This window comes from Mercenaria mercenaria, chromosome 1 (genome assembly GCF_021730395.1).
Source record: "Mercenaria mercenaria strain notata chromosome 1, MADL_Memer_1, whole genome shotgun sequence".
Taxonomy (NCBI): domain Eukaryota; kingdom Metazoa; phylum Mollusca; class Bivalvia; order Venerida; family Veneridae; genus Mercenaria; species Mercenaria mercenaria.
In genome coordinates this window covers 71,860,366-71,884,836 of record NC_069361.1, presented here as the reverse complement: position 1 = coordinate 71,884,836, position 24,471 = coordinate 71,860,366, and the positions used below count along the sequence as shown (strand labels likewise).

At 37.9% G+C, this 24,471-nt stretch overlaps 1 protein-coding gene and 1 long non-coding RNA gene across 2 annotated transcripts in view; both read left to right on the top strand.

The window, feature by feature from the left end:
* Positions 1 to 24,471, top strand: part of LOC123565412 (cofilin/actin-depolymerizing factor homolog) — a 307,889-nt gene that overhangs the window by 127,408 nt on the left and 156,010 nt on the right. The window lies entirely within an intron of this gene.
* LOC123545501 (uncharacterized) lies at positions 18,546 to 22,082 on the top strand. The gene is made up of 4 exons (XR_006685370.2): positions 18,546 to 19,000; positions 20,977 to 21,070; positions 21,309 to 21,480; positions 21,991 to 22,082. It is a non-coding gene; the product is annotated as an uncharacterized LOC123545501 (long non-coding RNA).

Sequence of the window (24,471 nt, the reverse complement as noted above, 5' to 3'; positions counted from 1 at the left end):
CTAATAATGTCTACGAAACCAAGGATAACGAGTTCTTTATCTGAAAATTACGAACATTGGGATCAGTGTTCAGTATACACCTGAAAATAATAGACATCCTATTTGCCGAGTGCACACTTGTTTTCTATCGTCGTTAATATAAAGTAGACTAGTAAATATTCGTACATATGCATAACCTCATAAACACTTCTTTAATGTATGTTCTCTGAAATTAACAAATAACTGGCTCAACTGAGACACCATACTTTAAAGTAAATTCAGTTTACTCACCTCGAGGTTCAAAATGCACGGGAGTCTTGTGATAATACATGCCTTTAGTTTCACATGGTTGAAGTGTAAACAAATAGTTAAATTTGCTTCCTTTTATTTCTCACAGAAAAGATCGGACGGTTTTTTATATAGGAATAATTACAGAACATATATGCATTTACAGTTGAAAGTTGATTGTTTTCTACAGGACGTAAAACTGAAACAAGTAAGCACTTTTACTTTTTCAGCAATGTTCTTCAGGTGAACTTTGACATTGTTTACAAAAAGAAATCAGTTTTGTGTCATCTTGAAATGCGTTGTTCGGCTGAAACGTATAGTTCCCGAAAAAGTTCTAAAATGGTTTATTTTGGGGATTTTTGTTTTATTTAAAAATTCAACACAATGTGCAATATTTCCAGTTTTTGAAAATGATTGAAATTCAACTTTATTTTAGAAAAACTTCCGATCTTTCATTAATGTTTTGCCAGCGGATGCTTACAAATTTTAAGTGAAACGGCTTTCTTGTCCAAGAGAGGTGTGTAGAGCCAAAAACTATCATTACACATTGCATTTATTCTTTAAATGTGAAGGATCGGTAACAGATTAAGAAGATCGGACAGTGAAAAACTACGCTAAATGGATATCTGTAACCATGAATAAGGAGACATACATATTTCAGTAAGGAAATTTGTGGTAAAAGAACAATTATATATTTTATTTCTTGAAATAAACATGGCGGCGAAATATTTTAGAAAAAACTGTGCACGTGTTTGTGCATTAGACTGTTTAACGACATTTTCTTGAAAAAGTAACGCTCGTGTGCATTTTTTTGGCATTTCTTTGATTTGAAAATAAATATTTTATAGTAATTTAGGTTGCATACGATACCAAAATTTTGCACCAAAAATGTTCACTCATTTTCTTCCATAGCATTGTGGAGATAGGGTTCAGCGTAGCTTTCATGCTCGCAAGTTTACCTACAGATATATTTTTTCAACTCTTATTATATCTATTCTATGTCCTTGCATTTCGAAAGCTGTTTCGAGGATTCAGGTTTTTCACAAAATTTCTGATTTCAATTTGCGGAAGTACCTTAAGTCCTTATTAGTAATTTAGGGTATACTTCATGGTAAATCAATCAAAAGTAGTACAACTATTTTGTCACGAATAGCTAATGGTTTCACTACCCGATTTCCGCTTTTTCAATAATAACATAAATATGTTATCGTTAAAAATACCGTGCGCGAGTAGTACAGACGTCAAGTTTAGTCAAGTTTTAACCGTTATTTCTCATGTTTTAAATAATTAACATTTGATAGTGATAACGCTAGCACACGCCGGGAATCTGTCCTTGCGGATTTAGTTGTTTTCAGTGCTAAGCCTGGCTCAATCCACTAGCAAGCTAGTGGCCTTAAGAATTATAACTGGTAGCGTGAATAAGATTACCTAACCCAACGACACCTCGGTAGCCTGGTATTGTGTCAATGGATTAGGATATCTGAATCTGAGTATACATGTATTACGTCTGTAGACTGAGTTGAATGTGTCTAAGTAGATTGTGGGGAAACTTCGACAATCTGGATCTATGTGAACTATGAGTGACGTGCAGACAACCCGGTGTGGACTATGATTGTAGCTCTGGCTTTGAAGTTCTACGCAGACTAAGGCAACAAGTTCACCTTGGTATATGATGTGTTGACTCTTTAAAGGACTTACAAGTATTACTCAGATAGAAAGGGTTGGTCTCCAAAGGGCATTTGGGACATGTACTACACTTTGCATTAATTAATTAAGTGAATACAACGATAGAATTCTAAAGAATAAAATGATTTATTAATTTATTCCTAACAAATACTTAATGAATGACTAGAATACTCGATTCAACAAAGTGAAAATATCACTACAATAAATAGCACAAATACGGTATCTTATAAGACTCACAATGTCACAAGCTTCGAATAAAATACGCGAAAATGCACGGCCAGGCATTACTAAAAATATCACGTGAAAATACAAGGATCTGTCAACAATTAACAGGACAAGAAATACAGTAGTCTATGATAAAGCAGTTCTCTTATATCTGTAGTGCACGAACCTAGACTTTTAAATTCTCTTTAAAATACTGTAAATATCAGTCAGCTTTAAAATGTTTAATACAAATATGTAACAAAATAAATAAACAGTCTGATATTTGAGACAGATTAAAGAGTTAATGACCTAAAAAGATTTCGGATTTATTGTGATAAATATGGTAGCCGGCCTTGAACTCTTGGAAATAAACTTAATCTGAATTTCTGATGTCAACTGACAAGAATTTGCCTTTAGATGTTTGGAATTGTGGAGACCCCGAAAATCGGGAACAACGGGTATATATACCCAAGACATGTGCACTAAAACCAAAAGTGGGTACGCCGCAAATTCGTGCGGGTACGCAAAAATGCAACAAATGCACCAAAAACAAATGTGTACAAGACGCCAACGTCATTGGCTAAAAATGTACACAAACAAAATTTGCGCACTGGCAACCAGTATTCAGAGTCGGCAACCATAATTTACGATAAAATTACACTAAAATAATTAGACTTTAGCTTGATACATTAGAAATTATTATAATCTATTACATCCTTACAGCATAAGTCCTTTTGTAGCTCATCTTTCGTCTATTTGCCTTCGAAACAAAAATGGTGACCTTCTATCGTTGCCAAGGAGAAAGTTACCGTGACACCGCTTAATAACAACCCGGAAGTGAATGTAAATTTGTAAATAAAGCAAGATTTCCTCGTAAATACATCTGATAAGCAGTTAAATACATCATGAGCTGAAGGTAGTAAAAGAGTCTTACAGAAATGATCCAAAGATTACAATGCTACCTGGTTCATTATGCAAAAATCGATCTCTAAGTGGACTTCACAAATTCGGATACACACATCCGGATAAACAATAGACAGATTAAAATACCTGACATAGCATAATTTCTACTCTGACTTGGTATCATATACCATACATTAAAGTAACAATAAATATCATGTATAGTACAATATCTGGGGCACTACAATATTACAGTACAGGGGTCGTATTCATAAAGCATCTGAAGTATAAGAAACCACTGTAATTTTGGGTGGTCCTGGCCGAAAATAGAAAGTGAAAAGCTGGCGTTCCGGGTGCGCATGCAGTTATATATGTTCCGCGCCATAATACTTCGATTCCAATGTTGAAAGCGGTAATTTAACCGTCCATCCAGTCAGAATCCCGGATTCCACCGAAATGGCCATTTTCAACCAATCAGAAACTCTGCGGAATTTCCCTTTCTGTGTAACCATCCGCCACTCCAGATGAGCAAGAAATAGTCTTCCCTTGGGCTTACTATAATGTTCTTAATCTTACGCTGGGTAAAAAGGGCTGCTACCATTTATAAGTCACAATATAAACTATAAATGATCGGCGATACAGTATGGTAGAGTTTTTACCAATAACAGGAAATATGACGACAATGTTTACAAGTGAATGTGGCGCCGACAGTCAAACAAAATGTGTCAGTTTTTCAAAGTAAATACTTGTTAGATTTTTGAATAACTGAATATTCTGCATCTTATTTAGGTAAGCAATCGATGCATTCATTCGTTTGTCATTGACATATAGTTTAGAAAGTTCGGTTATACATAAAACAGCTTTCGTTTTGGTGAAATGTCATACATTTTCACGACCCGGAAGAAGCTGCAATAATGAGGTTCTCGTATGAAACAATGAACGTCTATACGTTTTTGAATGATAAAATGTTGAATAATATACATGTATGAATGATTAGCTTATACCTTGACAAATTAGTTGTCACAAGAGTACCTCATATTACACTCCCCCCTCCTTTATTATTTAATCCTCCTGGATTAACCTCATAGGCATAAAATTGAAAATGATGCATTTATAACATATGTGAACATGTAATAACATTTTACATGACAAATATAGATATAGCAAGACAAATATGTATTTTACTGTGAAACAGTTTAAGAAAACATTGTCTAAAGTCTTTAATTAATGAACAAAACCGACCTAGGCACAGCTACACTTTACTACTTATATTTTCAGTTTAACACCTGAAGCATTTAACTTTTCTGTTAAATGATCAGTGTCGGGCCATCTACAGGCGCCCTTTATGCTGTTTACCAAACTCCTGGACATCCTTGTGTCCTGAACTTCCCCCTGGCGACACACTTTATATAACTATAATTATAGTATCTAATCTTTGCATCGGTCTTGTCACCAAAATCTGCCTCCTTTTGTGGTGTTCCCTCTACTTCCAATGCCATGAAATTATACTTGTCAAGCAGTGCTCTCCTAGAGAGCAACAGAAAGCCATTTCCCAGTGTCTTCTCCAGGAACATAGAAATAAATTCATATGACATAAGTTTCTGGTCCAGTGTCATTCTGGTCCAATTTTCAGGAGGCCAATTTACTTTGATCCCCATCGACTCTAAACTGAATTCTTCGACAGTTGTCCAGTCCCTCCTGGCAGGTGGGCATACAGGCATAAACCCCTTCATCAGAATGCGCTGGGCTCTAGCTTTAAGGCCATCATCAAATCCTGGCTGGGAGATAGTTGTTGAGTTGGAGCATGATGACGAGGATGATGATGTTGGCGAGGATCCTCCACTGCTCGAAAATGATGGAACTCTAGCCTCCTCTCCTAATTCTATGTTATCGACATAGTTCTCAAACCCATTGTCAATCTTTCTCTGTTTATTTTTCCTTTGCTCTTCCGCATTACTTCGATTTCTTTTCTTACTATTCACCCCCTCCTTATCGCCAGTCCTGTCCTTATTGGTATTCGTCTCTTGCTCTCTCTCCGTAAGTGTATCAGTCTTTCTGTTATTATTAGTATTTTTAGCTTTGTCTCTGTCTGTATATGTATTTATCTCGCTATCCCTTTCTCTACGTGTATTCTTCACTTTATCTCTATCTGTATTTGCCTCTCTGCCCGTACTGCTATCTGCCCCTTTATCTCTACTGGTCTCTCTGTCTCTACTGCTTTCTGCTTCCTTATCTCTACGGGTATCTATCTCTCTATCTCGTCGTCACTCTATCTCTGTCTCTGTTGGCGTTCGTCTCCCTGTCTTTGTCTCTGCTGGTATCTGTCTCTCTATCTCTTTCTTTGTAGGTATTCGTCACTCTATCTCTTTCTCTGTTGGTATTCGTCACTTATCTTTGTCGGTGTTCGTCTCCCTATCTCTGGCTCTACTAGTATTTGTCTCTCTGTCTGTACTGCTATCTGCCCCTTTATCTCTACTGGTATCTGTCTCTCTGCTTCTACTGCTCTCTGTTTCCTTATCTTTATGGCTTTCATTCTCTCTATCTCTTTCCTTTTGGGTATTCGTCACTCTATCTCTTTCTCTGCTGGTATTCGTCATTCTATCTTTGTCGGTGTTCATCCCCCTATCTCTGTCTCTACTGGTATTCATCACTCTATCTTTGTCGGTGTTCGTCTCCCTATCTCTGTCTCTACTATTATCTGTCCCTCTATCTCTTTCTCTATTGGTATTCGTAATTCTGTCTCTGTTGTTAGTGTTCATCTACCGGTCTCTATCTCTACCGGTATCTGTCTCTCTGCGCTCACTATCATTCCGCAAATCTTCATCTCTCCCCTTCTCAGTATCAAACTTTCGACTTTCATTTCTCCCATCTCTCTTTTCAGCATTATCAAAGTCTCTGCTTCTTCTATTATCATCCTAGTCATGTATCTCCACAACTCTTCGGCTGTCTACACCTGTGGATTTTCCCCTTGAAATATTCCTACTCTTACTAGTCTTAGCCTTACTGCTAGCTATTTCTACTCCAGCTTTCCATCCTGTATTCCACTTATCAGCTCTTACTTCATTATCATCAAAGCTCTCAGCCCATGTCCTAACAGCGTTTCTCGCCTCACGTGCAACATTTGAATTATAAGGCCCTATTTTGTCCACAATCCTCGCGTAATCCTTTGGATGCTTTGCAAGGTAGAATCCATTTGCCCTCGTAAATTTATCCTTTGTGACAACTACAAATGTATGTGTTGTCCTGACATGGACCTCTAAGTCGTGGATTCTTGTAAACGTCTTTTCTCTGCCTAGACACCATGGGCATAAAACTGTCAACCTCCTGTGAGCAGAAGATATAAGATGCGAGTGTAGCAAAGCCTGGGTTGGAAACATTGCCTCTGAAAGCTGACATTTCTCCCTGAAATATATAAAGTTATGGCATACCGTAAATTAAAGGTCAGACATCAGTTATCATAGGCTTCTTAGTAAGTGTACATTGATGCGATGCCGTTATGTAAAAACAAAAAAAAAATCACGGGAATCCGTTCTTTTATAGTGTCTGCCGTTCGCGACGTTCCGGAATGAATCTGACAAAAAGTGCAATACTTGTTGAAACTTTCACTGTTTATTTATACAACTGTTTTATACACATTTTTATTATGTATAACATATATCACAATTCTTTTTACATAGTTTATTTATACACTATTTATTTATTTATTAAGTCTTAAAGATACAATTGTTCTGCAATTATATAAATGTACATGTGCTTCATAAATAAAAACAACTGCATTTTACTGTTTGGATGTCGTTTCTTTTACCACCCAGCTTGGTATTTTATTCCCTTTATAAGGATATAATCTATCTACATGGTAAGCCTTGGGTTTATCTCTCTGCGTCCGCTTTATCAGACAGACCAGGTCATCTATCACTTTCGTAACCAAGTATGGTCCTTTCCATTTGTTGACTAATTTTGAGCTTATACCCACTTTTCGAGATGGATCATGTAACCAGGCAAGTTGTCCGGGTTGATACAGCTTTCTTTTGCAGTTACTGTCATAATGCTTTTCCTGGTAAGCAGATGCGGCGTGGAGATTATGACGTGCTATGTCATGACATTTATGCAAGTTATCCTGTAAATCAGTAACATAATCATCATTAGCAGAACTATGTTCATCCTCTACTGGGCGACCTATCACTGCTTGCATTGGTAGAAAAACCTCACGGCCAAACACCATTTTATTTGGAGTCAGTTTAGTACTGCTATGAATTGAAGAACGGTATGCCATTATAACTTGCTGAAGATAGATTTCCCATTTGTCTTGGTGTGTCTTGCAGTAAGCTTTCAACATAGATATAATGGTCCTATTGAATCTCTCTACTAATCCATTTGCCTGCGGCCTCATTGATGTTGCATGCGTCTTTTCAATTCCCAGCAGGTCGCACAGGTCTTCCATCAACTTGGATTCAAAACATCTGCCTTGGTCGGTGTATATTGTAGAGGTGCTCCAAACCTACATATAAAGTTATCTAGTAAGGTACTGGCAACCGTTCTTGCTTCCATATTTGGAATAGGGACACATTCCGTCCATCTAATGAACCAATCTGCTATAACCAAAATGTATCTCTTGCCAGACTTTGTAACCGGAAGTGGGCCTAAGATGTCCATTGCTATCCGCTCCATTGGTTCTCCAACAATATACTGTCCTAATGGTGCCTTGTTTGACTCCCTTGATAACTTTCGGACAGTACAGTTGTCACACTCTCTAATAAACTTCTTGACGTCCTCTGCCATACCTGGCCAATAGAACGACTGTCTGATTCTGTTAAGTGTTTTATCGACCCCAAGATGACCGCTAGTTGGGATATCATGATGGTACTTCAGGACCTCTGGACGGCTTACTTTTGGCGTTACTAACTGATATTTCTGATCTCCATCATCAGTGGTAAATTTTCGGAACAGGAGACTACCTCTTATAACAAGACGATCCCATTGCCTCCACAGAGTTTTCAATTCAGACGTAGCAGCTGATACCTGTACCCAATTCGGCCGCTGATTCCCTTCCTGGAGTAACATCTTTAACATTCCTATGTTTGCATCTTTAATCTGATTTGTCGATATTTCCACTGGATCCCAGCCATTTAGAAAATATTGATTGCTGGTTAACTCTGAATCCTGATCTCTTGTACCACTTCTAGTGTCAACTCGTATTTCGGTGTTGTTTTCATCCTTGCTACTTTGTCCGTCCTGATTATTTTCAAATTAGTCTTGGAGCTCTTGTTGACGTTTACATGCCTTGCATGGCATACGCGACAGGGCATCTGCATTCCCATGGCTTTTTCCACCCCTGTGAACAACAGTTATGCTGTATGTATTTAGTTCTTGTAACCAGCGAGCTACTTGGCCTGTTGGTACTTTAAGTGTTCTCATCCAGCTTACTGCTGAATTATCTGTTCTGAGGACTATTTCTTGGCCATAAAGGTAACTATGGAAGTGTTTCAGCGCTATAATCACTGCCAGTAATTCTTTTCTAGTTATACAATATACCCGTTCGTGTGAGTTCATTGATTTGCTCATGTAAGCAATAACTCTTTCAACACCATCTTGAACTTGTGAAAGCACAGCCCCAACAGCAGCATCTGAGGCGTCCGTATCAAGAATGAATTTTGAACCAAGTTTCGGATAGGGAAGTATTGGTGTTGACGTCAACGTTTCTTTCAGCTTTTCGAATGATTTCTGTCCATTTGAAACGGATGTTCTTTTCACATAGCTTATGCAATGGTCTAGCGATATCCGAAAACCCCTGCACAAACCGTCTGTAATACGAGGCCAGACCGAGAAAACTTCACACCTGCTTACATGTAACTGGGGTTGGCCATTCACGCACAGCAAGAACTTTTGATGGGTTTGTTTCTATACCACTTTCGCTAACTGTATGGCCCAAAATATTAGCTGCCTTCTGAAAGAATGTACATTTTGATGGCTTAAGTTTTAAGTGTGCCTGTCTCAGACGCTTGAAAACATTTTCCAGACGTTCCAGACACAGGTCAACTGACACTCCTGGTGTAATAATGTCATCCATGTATAGCAGTGATTCTATCCATTGTAGGCCTCTTAATACATCTTCCATTAGTCTTTGGAAGGTCGAAGGTGCATTGACAAGACTGAAAGGCATAACTCGGAACTGATACAAACCATTGCTAGTTGAAAAGGCTGTTTTCTCCTTGTCCTTTTCATCGAGTTCTATTTGCAAAAATCCTGAACATAGGTCCATGCAGCTAAACCATTTCGACCCGGATAATGCAACAAGGCAGTCATCAACACGCGGAATAGGGTATGCATCATGAACTGTGACGTCATTAAAACGTCTATAGTCAACGCAAAATCTTGTAGATCCATCCTTCTTTGAGACCAATACAAAAGGTGATGACCAGGGGCTGTTAGATGGCTCTATAACTCCTTTATCTAACATCCTATCAATCTCTTCTCTTTCTACGTCTCTCTTTCCATAAGGCTGTCTTCTAGTCGGCTGACGAATAGGATTCGCATTCCCCGTGTTTAAAGTATGTTTAACCCTATCAGTACATCCAAGGTCTTCTGAAGAGCTAGCAAAAACATCTTGGTAGTTAAGTAACAATTTTGCAAACTTTTTCTTATCTTCATCATCTAAATGAATAGTGCTCCTTCCTATCAAACATTTCCTGCAAGTGCGCTGGTAGTGTGTTGTCTGATGTGTAAGATTTCTCAGATGTTGCTGTACACCGCTGTTCTGATTCATTACTAATCTCATATATTGCATGGCACTGACCTAAATCCTGTGTATGTTCTATTACTATTTCTTCACCTGTTAAGTTCATGACACCTAAACATGGCTGCTGCTCATGTGAATAAAAAATTCCTTTCAAAATTCTCATCTCTCCATCATTTTCGCTGTCTGTGTTATCCACATAGGCTAGGCCCAGCATTGATTCTGCGTTGAGTATTTGAACAGGTACCATAACACAGCTTTTTGAAGGAATTTTTCTCGTTTCCTCAGCCAACACTCTACAAACTCTGTTTGCACTGTTGCCTGTGTACCACTTTATTATATTTCCACTCTTAGTATGTAGCTCATGACTTTCTAAATTCCACGTTTTGATATTTCCGGCAATGAAGTCCTGGCCAAGAATCCCTTGCAATGAAATATCACAAACAATAACAGTTGTTTCTACTGTGTAATTTCCAAGAACGAGATGAACATGTAATTTTCCATAAACTTTTATTCTTGTTCCATCCACAGTCTGCATGCTTAGATCTGTATCATTTAATGGCATACTGCTGATACTTGTACATCTGTCATATGTTTCGTTTGATATAAGTGTAGAAGTAGCCCTAGTATCAAGAAGCAAGCTTATGTCGTTGTTTGCTATGTAGCCTTTTACATACAAGTCATTGTCCCATGTATTTAAACGTATATGTTCCCCGACATGACCAATTCTTGGATCATGATTTACAGCAGTAACTGAAGTATTACTATGCCTAGGTTGTTTTTTTTCATTGCCTGTCATCTCACGACCTAACGAGATGACAGATTGGAGTTTCCCTGATTCCGAGGAGGCTTGGTACCTTGGTTGCCCCTCGGACAATTCTTGTAAAAGTGATCACTTGCTCCACATGAAAAGCATGTCCTGTCTGTGTTCCTCCTTCTACTACTAGCACTTGACACTATCTTGTCAAGTCTTTCCTCTTTTCATTTAATAGCACCTTTAATATCTTCAACGTCAATGTTTAGACCCTTGGAAAAATTTGATACTTTCCCAGTTGTGCTTGATATCCCTCGAACTCTTGAGGGCCCTACAAAGTCACCTGTATTCACATGTCCTAGCACATCTTCATAGCGCTCAACTACTTTTACTGCTTCACTGATTGTCTTGCAGTCCCGGTCCATCAGTCTGCATCTCAAGTCAGCTGAAACATTCTTGCAAAAGTGTTGAAGAGCTAACATCTCCTGTGCCTCAGGATCCAAATTAGCATAAGCCTTACACGCCAGCATTAGAAGCTCATCTCCGAATACAGCTATAGACTCATGTTTCCCCCCAGTCCTTGTTTGCATTTTCGACAACCACCTAGTCTGTTGCCGTCTGTCGCAAAAACCTTTGTTCAAGCTTGGATACCAGAGCTCTGTAAGAACGCTTCTCTTGTACAGGTAAAGAGCTATAAAATAGTCTGGCTTGTTGTTTCAATGACATAGCAAGGTACAATAATTTCTCCTTTTCGGACCACTGAGTATGTTCTGCACATTCTTCAAAGTATGCAAAGTACTGGTCCCAATCTTCTTCTCCAGTGAAAGGGTCTGGTTTAATCTGAGGTGGGCGATTACGTCCCTGTCTGCCTTCATGTGCTCTGTAATTGTGATCACCAAGTTCCCCTCGGAAATCCTCCTCGTCTCCTGCATTGTTGTTGATGTTAAACTCAACCTCCGAATCGGACGACTCTTGGTCTTCGGTCACATTATCAACTGTATAAATACAAAGATGGTAAATGAGTGAGCTTTTCTGTAAAAGTGAAAGAAAAGGAGGTAAATGATGTCCGATTCCAATGGCCTGGTTTCCCTGGAAATCAAATATAACACAGGATTTTTTTATGAAATCACTATGTCACTGTGTTAAACTCAGTATAGTATAGTCAGCTTACTTATTTTTCTCCCAGTTCAATTACAATCAATGTAATCAATCTGCACACGTACATAAAAAAAAAATAACCGTTGTACGGATACGTCCTTAAAATAACAAGGACGCATATAAATCTTTACATAATAACGCCCTGTATATCTAGATAGAGTATGTGGAAGTGTCGCAGTACTCAGGTGGCTTTATTTTATTATATTTTCTTCATAAAGTTCAGCTAAAAATTTCCGTCGTGCGGATCCCAGCAATAGAGTTAAACGGAACCCTATACTACTTTTCAAATAAAAATTCCGTTGTACGGATCCGTTCCAATCGAAAGGAAAAATTCGCCCTGCGGATGATTTCCGTTGTGTGTAAATCCGTACAAAATATCCGTACACGTCTGCTACGGAGTTTTACGGAAATTTCCGCACCTGCGCAACGGCCGTAATTCTATTACCCGATTACGGACAAAACTGACGTACGAATCCGTAAGTTCCGCTGCAGCCTACAATCCCGCTGTACGGTATAATTAATATTAGTTTAAATGTTAATCTGATTTAATAGATCTAATCAAATGTTCTGGTAAAGTGATATCCGTATTTAATCTAAACTTATATTTACATTGCTGCTGGTCGGCTCCTGTATGGTTCTCTGATCCTCCAGTGAAATGTTAATTATAGCATTATGTTAGTATAGTTAGATTTATAAAGATTTATTAAAGAAATTTGACGACTGTAATTTTGGGTGGTCCTGGCCGAAAATAGAAAGTGAAAAGCTGGCGTTCCGGGTGCGCATGCAGTTTTATATGTTTTTTGCACCATAATACTTCGATTCCAAGGCAAAAAGCGGTAATTTAACCGTCCATCCAATCAGAATCCCGGATTCCACCGAAATGGCCATTTTCAACCAATCAGAAACTCTGCGGAATTTCCTTTTCTGTGTAACCATCCGCCACTCCAGATGAGCAAGAAATAGTCTTCCCTTGGGCTTACTATAATGTTCTTAATCTTACGCTGGGTAAAAAGGGCTGCTACCATTTATAAGTCACAATATAAACTATAAATGATCGGCGATACAGTATGGTAGAGTTTTTACCAATAACAGGAGATATGACGACAATGTTTACAAGAGAATGTGGCGCCGACAGTCAAACAAAATGTGTCAGTTTTTCAAAGTAAATACTTGTGAGATTTCTGAATAACTAAATATTCTGCATCTTATTTAGGTAAGCAATCGATGCATTCATTTGTTTGTCATTGACATATAGTTTAGAAAGTTCAGTTATACATAAAACAGCTTTCGTTTTGGTGAAATGACATACATTTTCACGACCCGGAAGAAGCTGCAATAATGAGGTTCTCGTATGAAACAATGAACGTCTATACGTTTTTGAATGATAAAATGTTGAATAATATACATGTATGAATGATTAGCTTATACCTTGACAAATTAGTTGTCACAAGAGTACCTCATATTACCGTCCCCCCTCCTTTATTATTTAATCCTCCTGGATTAACCTCATAGGCATAAAATTGAAAATAATGCATTTATAACATATGTGAACATGTAATAACATTTTACATGACAAATATAGATATAGCAAGACAAATATATGTATTTTACTGTGAAACAGTTTAAGAAAACATTGTCTGAAGTCTTTAATTAATGAACAAAACCGACCTAGGCACTGCTACACTTTACTATGTACTTATATTTTCAGTTTAACACCTGAAGCATCTAACTTTTCTGTTATATGATCAGTGTCGGCCCATCTACAGGCCCCCTCTATGCTTTTTACCAAACTCCTGGACATCCTTGTGTCCTGAACTTCACCCTGGCGACACACTTTATATAACTATAATTATAGTATCTAATCTTTGCATCGGTCTTGTCACCAGAATCTGCCTCCTCTTGTGGTCTTCCCTCTCCTTCCAATGCCATGAAATTATACTTGTCAAGCAGTGCTCTCCTAGAGAGCAACGGAAAGCCATTTCCCACTGTCTTCTCCAGGAACATAGAAATAAATTCATGTGACATAAGTTTCTGGTCCGGTGTCATTCTGGTCCAATTTTCAGGAGGCCAATTTACTTTGATCCCCATCGACTCTAAACTGAATTCTTCGACAGTTGTCCAGTCCCTCCTGGCAGGTGGGCATACAGGCATAAACCCCTTCATCAGAATGCGCTGGGCTCTAGCTTTAAGGCCATCATCAAATCCTGGCTGGGAGATAGTTGTTGAGTTGGAGCATGATGACGAGGATGATGATGTTGGCGAGGATCCTCCACTGCTCGAAAATGATGGAACTCCAGCCTCCTCTCCTAATTCTATGTTATCGACATAGTTCTCAAACCCATTGTCAATCTTTCTCTGTTTATTTTTCCTTTGCTCTTCCGCATTACTTCGATCTCTTTTCTTACTATTCTCTCCCTCCTTATCGCCAGTCCTGTCCTTATTGGTATTCGGCTCTCGCTCTCTCTCCGTATGTGTATCAGTCGTTCTGTTATTATTTGTATTTTTAGCTTTGTCTCTGTCTGTATATGTATTTATCTCGCTATACCTTTCTCTACGTGTATTCTTCACTTTATCTCTATCTGTATTTGCCTCTCTGCCCGTACTGCTATCTGCCCCTTTATCTCTACTGGTCTCTCTGTCTCTACTGCTTTCTGCTTCCTTATCTCTACGGGTATCTATCTCTCTATCTCTACTGGTATTCGTCACTCTATCTCTGTCTCTGTTGGCGTTCGTCCCCCTGTCTCTGTCTCTGCTGGTATCTGTCTCTCTATCTCTTTCTTTGTAGGTATTCGTCACTCTATCTCTTTCTCTGTTGGTGTTCGTCAGTCTATCTTTGTCGGTGTTCGTCTCCCTATCTCTGTCTCTACTAGTATTTGCCTCTCTGCCTGTACTGATATCTGCCCCTTTATCTCTACTGGTATCTGTGTCTCTGCTTCTACTGCTCTCTGTTTCCTTATCTTTATGGCTTTCATTCTCTCTATCTCTTTCCTTGTGGGTATTCGTCACTCTATCTCTTTCTCTGTTGGTATTCGTCACTCTATCTTTGTCGGTGTTCATCTCCCTACCTCTGTCTCTACTGGTATTCATCACTCTATCTTTGTCGGTGTTCGTCTCCCTATCTCTGTCTTTACTATTATCTGTCTCTCTATCTCTTTATCTATTGGTATTCGTAATTCTGTCTCTGTTGTAAGTGTTCATCTCCCGGTCTCTATCTCTACCGGTATCTGTCTCTCTGCGCTCACTATCATTCCGCAAATCTTCATCTCTCCCCTTCTCAGTATCAAACTTTCGACTTTCATTTCTCCCATCTCTCTTTTCAGCATTATCAAAGTCTCTGCTTCTTCTATTATCATCCCTGTCATGTATCTCAACAACTCTTCGGCTGTCTACACCTGTGGATTTTTCCCTTGAAATATTCCTACTCTTACTAGTCTTAGCCTTACTGCTAGCTATTTTTACTCCAGCTTTCCATCCTGTATTCCACTTATCAGCTCTAACTTCACTATCATCAAAGCTCTCAGCCCATGTCCTAACCGCGTTTCTCGCCTCACATGCAACATCTTAAAGTAACAGGAACGCATAAAAATCTTTACATAATAACGCCCTGTATATCTAGATAGAATATGTGGAAGTGTCGCAGTACTCAGATGACTTTATTTTATTATATTTTCTTCATAAAGTTCAGCTAAAAATTTCCGTCGTGCGGATCCCAGCAATAGAGTTAAACGGAACCCTATACTACTTTTCAAATAAAAATTCCGTTGTACGGATCCGTTCCAATCGAAAGGAAAAATTCGCCCTGCGGATGATTTCCGTTGTGTGTAAATGCGTACAAAATATCCGTACACGTCTGCTACGGAGTTTTACGGAAATTTCCGCACCTGCGCAACGGCCGTAATTCTATTACCCGACTACGGACAAAACTGACGTACGAATCCGCAAGTTCCGCTGCAGCCTACAATCCCGCTGTACGGTATAGCCCCCAACCTTGTATCTCCAACAAAGATATTTTCCGTACTGCGGATCCTTGAAAGCGGCCGTAGAGCAGATATTTCCGAGTTGGTTGAAAATCCGTCTGCTGAACAGGATGGTCCGTGATGTTAAAAATATATCAACATCTGCACTTCTGACACCATTGTAACGGGAAACACGACTGACACTCGCTCCAGTTCCTAACGTCCGTTCGGCTACGACGACAGACGACAATTTCCGTATACTTACTGAGGGTCGAGCGGAATTTAATAAAGGGAGAAATAAATAAGCTACATGTTTAACGAATATTTATATTTAATTATAATAGCTAAAATTTAGTAAGGCTAGTAATATTAGTTTAAATGTTAATCTGATTTAATAGATCTAATCAAATGTTCTGGTAAAGTGATATCCGTATTTTATCTAAACTTATATTTACATTGGTGCTGGTCGGCTCCTGTATGGTTCTCTGATCCTCCAGGGAAATGTTAATTATAGTATTATGTTAGTATAGTTAGATTTATAAAGATTTATTAAAGAAATTTGACGACTGTAATTTTGGGTGGTCCTGGCCGAAAATAGAAAGTGAAAAGCTGGCGTTCCGGGTGCGCATGCAGTTTTATTTGTTCCGCGCCATAATACTTCGATTCCAAGGCTGAAAGCGGTAATTTAACCGTCCATCCAATCAGAATCCCGGATTCCACCGAAATGGCCATTTTCAACCAATCGGAAACTCTGCGGAATTTCCCTTTCTGTGTAACCATCCGCCACTCCAGATGAGCAAGAAATAGTCTTCCTTTGGGCTTATTATAATGTTCTTAATCTTACGCTGGGTAAAAAGGACTGCTACCATTTATAAGTCACAATATAAACTATAAATGATCGGCGATACAGTATGGTAGAGTTTTTACCAATAACAGGAAATATGACGACAATGTTTACAAGTGAATGTGGCACCGACAGTCAAACAAAATGTGTCAGTTTTTCAAAGTAAATACTTGTGAGATTTCTGAATAACTGAATATTCTGCATCTTATTTAGGTAAGCAATCGATGCATTCATTCGTTTGTCATTGACATATAGTTTAGAAAGTTCAGTTATACATAAAACAGCTTTCGTTTTGGTGAAATGTCATACATTTTCACGACCCGGAAGAAGCTGCAATAATGAGGTTCTCGTATGAAACAATGAACGTCTATACGTTTTTGAATGATAAAATGTTGAATAATATACATGTATGAATGATTATCTTAAACATACCTTTGGTTATGTCTACCTAATCTAAAACAGAAAGAAAATTGATAGGTCACCATATTAGATTTCGCTTAAATCAAATTACAACTAGGTGGGGAGTGGCGGGCATTTATACAACGCAGGTTGGCACAAAATACTCTTTCAGTGTTTGAGCAAATGACTTAGAGATGTATATATAAAATTATCAAACGGCAGATTTCTTAATAATCGGATTTTAAGGTGTTTCTGAAGCATTTTGATGGCATAGAACGATGAAAGTTTGCGCCTTATTTTTTTTAAAAAAACCTATAGTTTACGAATGTACGGTATGGGTATGGTACGGGATTAGAAACAGTTGTGACTCAATGCAGAGTTGGAGCGTTGGTATAAATAACAGACTCCAGTATATATCGGATTGAAGCAATTTGAACTAAAAATACTTTAAATGTATATATTTTGTAACCATGGTAATACTTACCCTAACCTTTAGTCAGTATATTATACATTTTGTACATTAAATGTATGCGAACATACAATAATTTGCGAATTTTTGCCGTACGCGACATTACATAATCACTTCCGGGCATGCGCAGAAGACCGCACCAACACTGCAGTGAGATACATCGAAACCAAATTGGCACGGTGTTGAGGTAAATATCGACCCGTCCGGAAAAACTGTAGCGAGTGCCTTTAATACATAGAATACACATAGGAAACCACATTAAAACGTTAGTATATTGAATATACATAAATTTAACACTTTCTTAAGTAATAGTTTGAGATAATTCCAGTCACTGTATGATTTGTTTAATAGTGTTACATATTGAAAATACACAATTTTTAATTTCAAATACGGTAGTGTTTCCGTGCACCGTCCGTTGAAGTCATGGATGCCATCTCACTGAGTGATTTATTAGTTGTAAATATTACACATTAATCCCAGTTTTCTTCTTGGCGACAGGAATCCGGGAAGCCGTTCGTCCAGTCCCACAGGCTTGGGTCCTGACGTTCCTCGTCTATTACTGGCAGAGCTGGTCTGGAGGCTTGGTAGAGCTTGTCGAACACCGATTCTCTCACTGTGATCTCTGCCGTCAGGCGTCTCAGGCGCTGTGGCGACATCACCGAATGTAAGTCTTCGGCCAAGAAGGTCTGGTAAGTGATATGATTTTGAATAAATCTCATTTGTGCGCGTTGTAAAAACAGTGTCGTCACTACGTTCTCACTAACTCACTAAGGGCTTTTGTGGCGGCACTGTATGCAGTCTCGAAGTTTTTTAGTAAATGTCCTCTGTTTAAACGTTTTGTGCAGTTGCAATCCTGGTTATCACAAGTGTCATATTTCCAGGTCAGATTATTTTTCGTGTGGTATGTTAGATACTCCATGATGAAATTCACAAAGAATTTAAAAATGACTGATTTTTGCATCATTCTGAACATATCGATTGCAGAACCACTGAATTTGCGAAAATTGCAATTTGTTGAATTGAAAGGGACGAGTATAAATTTTCTTGGTTATTATATAGTGATTTTCAGTTTCACACATAGGCGGAAGGTGTAGCTAACACTTCACAAGAGGAAAACCTGTTCCATATTTTCGAAATATAATTATGTCAATATTTCGTAAATTTTCCTGCAAAGTAGATTGATGTTGTCCTGAGAAGTTAAAAAATTTGTCAGTTGTTTTGATGCTGTATGATTTTGTCAGTTTCATTGCTGTAGGTTAAATCGATTGATCTTTTTCAGTTGTTATCTGATGACCATTCTGTCAATCAGTTGAGACCCGAGGCACCTGCGGATACAGTCTACTAAGAAGCGACCCGGAAGCTACATCTTTGTTTACTGTTTGCTGATTGGCTAGCGTGTATCCATCCATCTGGAAAGTTGTGACGTATTGGTCATTTTCGCTTGACTTCAGGCTGGCGTAACGTGGCGGTGAAATAGTTGCATTACTTTGCTTGCTCTTATTGTTTCGAGTACATTGTCTAAATTTAAAGTAAAATACCACCACAGAAAAGATACTTAAAATGGATATCCCTGTCAAGATGTAATACCAAAGAGGACAAACCTGCTGGACATCATCAAGTTGCATACGACGTAAGTGATTTAATTTTTCGATCAGTTGATCCATGGGTATTTCTTTTATATGCTCTAGTTGTTTTGGGATGGCAGTTTTTAAGTCTTTGTTAAAGTTTTTATGAACGGGTGACCATATTTTGATATTTGTTATATTCGGAAAGTAGGAAAGGTCGTTGTTAATTCTTATGTTCTTTTGACTGGACTTAGAAAACCATGCATTTAAGGATAGGTGTTCATTATAAGCTCTGCAGTTCATTTCTAATTTTATAAAACCCATAGGAGGTGTAACCACTAATTCGGATTTTTGTTTACCTAACAGATAACAACAAATCTTCGATGTATATTTGTTGCAATAACCCAGTGACCTTTATATAAGTATTTAGCGAATGGTTATTTTGTATTTGGCTTTACAATGGTTTTACAAAAGCTTGAAATTTTCATCTCATTTTTTTGTAAACAGAGCTAAATGGCAGCGCTGGGATAAGGAAATTTGATACATAGGTGAACGAATCTCGCAGAATTTTTGTAATGGGTCGCTACATTTTTTCTAATTCAACAAGAAATATTTCCAGCCGTCTGTTTCTAACTTATCTAAAGCTTTTTGAAAGATAGAAACATCCATAATTAATGCAATTTTCCATTGTGATTTTGTGGTAGTAACTTCATTAACTTTTTCAAAAATAACATTTTCGTGTACATCTAAAGTACTTATAATGCAATCGGGAAGGGGGTATTGAAATGGCGTTGTCCATCCGTCAGTCCGCCCGGACGTCCGTGCGTCCGTCCGCAGCCATTTTTCAGTAAGTAGAAGGTAGAATTTCATGAAACTTGAACTAAACATGAACCAACATACTGCGATGATGCCCGTCAAGTTTTTTATTTTATTGGTCAATTTTCCTTAGAATTATTGCCCTTGATTTAATGAAAAATACCCAAAAATGCCCGTCCGCAGCCATTTCTCAGTAACTATCAAGTAGAATATCATAAAACTTGAAATAAAAATGCATCAACATACTGCGATGATGCCCGTCAAGTCTTTTTTATCTGATTGGTCAATTTCCCTTAGAGTTATTGCTCTTGATTTAATGAAATATCCACGTCTGCAGCCATTTCTCAGTAACAAGCTGGTAGAATTTCATGGAACTTGAAATAAATATGAACCAACATACTTCGATGATGCCTGTCATTTTTTTTTCAATTGGTCAATTTTCCTTAGAGTTATTGCCCTTTAATTGTTTAAAATCTACAGATTTGTACATAACAAACCAACCCATTGGTAGAATTCCATTAAACTTCTTTCATTCTTTTCCATAAACATTTAGTATAAACATCTGAAGTTTTGTACCCACACCTGGTCACCACATTGCCTTGGTCACACCCCCTCCCCCGCTCCCTCCACCCAAAAAATCCTTTTTATTATTTTATTTTCAAACCTTCCATGAATATTTATAAGCATGCAAAGTTGTACCATTCCCCCACTTCACTCTCCACTAGGTCTTGCCCACCACCCCGATCATGCATCCTCATCCCCCATCCAGTTTTTTTTCATTTTCTGTTAAAATTATTTTGACTAATGAAATTATTTGCTTCTTATAGTAACAGCCTTAACTTTTTGCCAGAAATATTTTTTTAGCCATTTCTCACCTCAAGCCCCTTCGGCGTGGGATACCAATTCATCGAATTTACTTGTTTACAAGGCACTGGCATAACGTATCAAAGTAATATATATATACATATATACATAAGACAGACAATATTATATTTACACAAAATTTGAAGCCTTTTCGGGGTTTATCATCATCATAATATAGCGCTAATTGAATCAGGATAATGTATTAATCTTGTATCAATACTATGAGTAACAGGCGTCGGAGCGACTTCATTCGTATTTTCATTAGTTCTTTGTTCAGGTACAGGAACCGGGCTACGTAAGTTAACAGGCTCTACTGTCTTAATCATATCAATTTTCATATCACTTTGATTTTCTATTTCAGACTCATTTGACAAGGGTTCTGCTCCCATGTCGTTTGTCTCCACGGATTGAGCAGACTGGAAATCAGCCGATTCAGAATGGGACAACTCGTTAAGGTAATCTAGTTGTTCAGATTGATTTTCTACACTATTTGGTGAAGGAATATTTTTAGTGAAGCTTGTTGCTTGTTCATTCTTAGAAAACTTTCAGACTCAACTTGGTCTTTGCTCTGGCTTCTTAAATGTTTTCTCCATTGTGCTAATGGAATGTTCTCTTCGGCTGAAGAGTTTTCTCTCTGAAGTTTGACTCTATTTGCCTGATCATGTACCTTAACAGCTTTATTTGCGATTTCAGCATCAGATTCATCGTAACTGCTTGACGAATCATCTGGTGGCACTACAAAGTTCGCCCTTCTCTTTGGGTAACCTTGGGGAGCTTTTCGTTCTGGCCATTCTTCTATATTGGCATACCTTATCTGATCGGCATGGACCTGGAGGACACGATTATCAAGCTGGCTTTTAATCAGGTATGTTACTTGACCTTTTTGTTCTATTATTCTGAAATGTGATTTCCAACGGTCTTCAAGTTTGTTTTTTCTTTGATAGTTCTTATAATAGACTGCATCATTGACCTCAAACTTGATGTCCTTAGCCTTCTTATCTATCTGTGCCTTATGTTTCCGCTTTGATCTCTTTAAATGTTTATAAGCTAAGAGGAATGACCTATGTTATTCTTGAAGAACAATCTTATGATAGTCTTCGCCATGGTATTTTGCCCTAGGCTTTAACAGATTATCAGTAGGTAGGATATGATCTCGGTAATAGACAAGATAGAATGGTGTAAACTTTGAGTTTGAGGACACGTTGTGCCTTATGCCTGCTAAAGACATATTTAAGTAGACATCCCATTCACGAGTATTGCCTTGAATTCTCTTAGCTAATATGTCATGTAGGACTCTGTGCAATCTTTCTTGTTTAGCATTGCTTTCAGGATGATATGCAGTACAAGATACATTGTCTATATTTAATTCTTTCAGAGTTTCCGTAAAGGCTGAGCTTGTAAACTCCGATCCTCGGTCATGGATAATCCGAAGAGGACACCCATACCTAGGATAAATTTCATTCAAAAGTAAGTCTATTATAGTATTTGTACTTTTGTCAGGGGTTTCAAAAGCTTAAGGAAAGCCACTGAACATATCAACGAAACAAACAATGTAGCGATTTCCACTAAGTGTTTTCTCATAAGGACCACATACATCTATTGATACAATTGACCATGGAAACGGGGCAATATTTGTTTCTTGCAGAGGGGCCTTGACCTTTGTCAGGTTCCTTGTTTGACATTCAGCACAAGCAGATACATAGGCGTATAGATCTTTAAACATGTTTGGCCAAAAATACTTTTTTTAATAGTTGCAAACATTCTCTGAGTTCCCGGATGTGAATCTTTATGATATTCATTCATGACTAATGCTTTTAAATGACTTGGAACATACAGTCTTAACAAGGGCTCTTCATCTGGATTTGAAATGTAGTACAGGACTTGACCAACTTCTAAAAACTTTTTGCATTCGGACTTCTTTGGATCACCATGCTTAAGTTGCATCTTAATCTGCACAATTGCTGGGTCTTTATCTTGCTCAAGTTTAATATCTAATTCTGCGAATTCTGCAACAGGTTCTACGAAAGAATCCTGCTTTTCATATTCCTTATTAGCCACTTGTTTTGGGTCAATATCATAAGAATTAATGACATTAATACTTTTGGTTTTATCTATATTTTTGCTAGCAAGTTTGTATGTATTATGTATTTCGGGTTCGAACTCTGTCTCACACTTAGTTTGTATAGTTTCAGATTCTGGCGGTCTAGAGAAGAAATCAGCGATGACATTGTTTTTGCCTGAAAGATATTTGATTTTACAGTTGTAACCGCTTATAGACAATGCCCATAATTGAATTTTCTTGCTATTCATTTGTGAATGTAATAAAGTGACCAGAGGGCGGTGATCTGTAAATATTGTGGATTCTGCATCCCTTAAAACATGTCCATTTTTTGTAAGGTGTAGAAGTCAGAGCTTTCGTTTTCTATTACTGACCATTTCCTTTGAGATTCACTAAGCTTATGAGACAAGAAAAATAAAGACCTTTCTTTATATTCATCAGATTCTTTTGAGTCACAACTCTGAGTTAAGCACGCTGCCACATGATGGTTACTCGCGTCGGTATACAAATTATATGGTTTGTTTATGTCAGGGTAGGCTAATAAGGGAATGGCAGTTAACCGTTCTTTGATAGTATCAAAGCTGTTTTGACATTCTTCTGACCAAATAAAGGGCACAGTTTTTCTTGTTAAATTTATGAGAGGATCAGCTATCTCTGAAAACGAATTAATGAACCTTCTGTAAAACGAAGTCATTCCTAAAATTCTACGCACATCTCTAACACATTTTGGAACCTGAAGCGACTTAATCGCTTTAACTTTATCAGGGTTTGGTCTAATACCATCCTCACTTATGACAAAACCTAAGTATTAAGTTTTTGGCTGCATGAATTGACACTTTTTTAACTTAACTTTATGCTCTCTTAACCTTTGAAATATAATGTCTGAGTGGCGTTGTTGTTCTTCTAATGTTTTACTAAAGACAAGGCAGTCGTCCAAGTACGCGACAGCAAAACCTAAACTCTCTAAGACTTTAAACATTAGTTCCTAGAACACCTCAGGGGCATTAACTAATCCGAAGCACATGACGTTAAATTCGAATAGACCTCTGCAGGTGGTAAATGCAGTTTTTTCTTTATCTTTTTCATCAATTGGTATTTGCCAAAATCCGGAGCGACAATCTAAGGTGATAAAGTACTTAGCTTCGCCTAATAGGGACAATATATCATCGATATGAGGAAGGGGGTAGGCTGTTTGTTTAATTTTTTCATTTATGCGCCTAAAATCGACACAGAAGCGACGAGTATTGTCGTTTTTTTAACCAGTACAACAGGACTTGCATATGGGCTATGAGACGGTCGTATTATGTTGGCACGCAACATTTCATCAATGGCATTGTCATTTAATGGAACTCTTTGTTTTATCGGTTCATGCTCAGAAGTCGGAATTTTCATGGTAACTGTATCTGTCTGGGACAGTTCTGAATCATTATTTGCAAAAACATCTTTATTGTCTTTAACTAATTTTTCCACATAGGAAATGTGTTCTTTTGGGGCTATTATCTCGCTAGTATCAATGGGCGAATATTCTGTATTTTACTCTTTTGACAGTTTTTGAGCAGTGGTTACTGCAGCTATGCATTTTTCGTCAATTTATTCTACCTTTGCAACGGCACAACCTTTTTTAACCTAATTGTCCTATTTGTAGAATTTACTATCATGACTGGAAATTTACGATGCCTTCGTAATTTTATGACAGAAATTGCTACCATAAGGCCAGGTTCAGTACTTAAATACCCTGTTTCAACACTCCTCAACTCGTACGTTTCAAAATTTTTAAGCCTATTTCTCCTTTTTAAG